Raw genomic sequence first — 954 nt, 5'->3', positions numbered from 1 at the left:
TGGAGGAGAGAAAGATCTAAGTGTCAAACTGTGTTATTCTCAGGAAGAGCTGAAAGGATTCTTTTCAAGGTGAGTGAAAAGTGGGGAAGAAAAAAAAAAAACTGCCATCAATTAGACGTGAGACCTGACTGGGTTTCCTGAGATGCTGGGTGTTCTGAGACTGTGTGAGCAGGAGAAAGCCCAACAAGATGCTCCTCCCTGGGTTTGTGCAAACAGGTCACATGGTTTTCCATGAGTGCTGTGCTAAGTCCTTTAGCAAAGAGTTGCATGGCATGTGGATAGCTCCTCAGTACCTACTAAGGGAAGAAATACACTATGTATTGTAATATCTACTGACATCTGAGTAGTAAGATAATTTTATCAGAAACTTTGATGTACTGAGAATATCTAGACTTTGGTGGTGAAGGTGGTGGAGGTGGAGGTGGAGGTGGTGGTGGTGGTGGAGGAGGAGGAGGAGGTGGTGGTAGTGGTGGTGGAGGGGGTGGTGTGGTGGTGGAAACCAAGACTTTTCCAGAACAACAACAACAACAACAACAAATGGGTGTGGCAGCACACACCAGCACTCCCAGTTACTACGGAGGCCGAAGCAGGAGGATCCTTTGAGTCCAGGAATGGAGATCAGCCTAGACAACATCATGAGGTTTGTCTCAATAAATATCTAGTTTTCAATTAGCAATAATTGCGTCTCGGATAAACCTCATTGGCTACGATACTGCCACTGCGCAAAGCTTCAATAAATGACTAAGTAGTGAGTAAATTATTATTTTAAATGTTTTCCAAAGAGAAACGAAATTTGAGGAGATGAGAATGCATCTGCCTTAAAGAAACTGATCGCCCTTTGTCACTGAGTTGGGAACAGAGTTCTCCGTGTTTGCCCATCGGCATCTCAAGTCTATTTCTTTTCTGCTTTTATCTTGGCCTGAACCCATCTAGATTCTTGTCTCCTACACAGGC

General features: G+C 44.1%; 1 pseudogene; it reads right to left on the bottom strand.

Annotated features, from left to right (window-relative positions):
* Positions 1 to 604: 604 nt before the first annotated feature.
* Positions 605 to 730, bottom strand: LOC114690760 (annotated as a pseudogene).
* Positions 731 to 954: the final 224 nt, after the last annotated feature.

The sequence above is a fragment of the Peromyscus leucopus genome, chromosome 15 (assembly GCF_004664715.2).
Source record: "Peromyscus leucopus breed LL Stock chromosome 15, UCI_PerLeu_2.1, whole genome shotgun sequence".
Classification (NCBI taxonomy): domain Eukaryota; kingdom Metazoa; phylum Chordata; class Mammalia; order Rodentia; family Cricetidae; genus Peromyscus; species Peromyscus leucopus.
The sequence above is the reverse complement of the archived record's forward strand: the minus strand, read 5'-3'. Positions and strand labels throughout refer to the sequence as shown.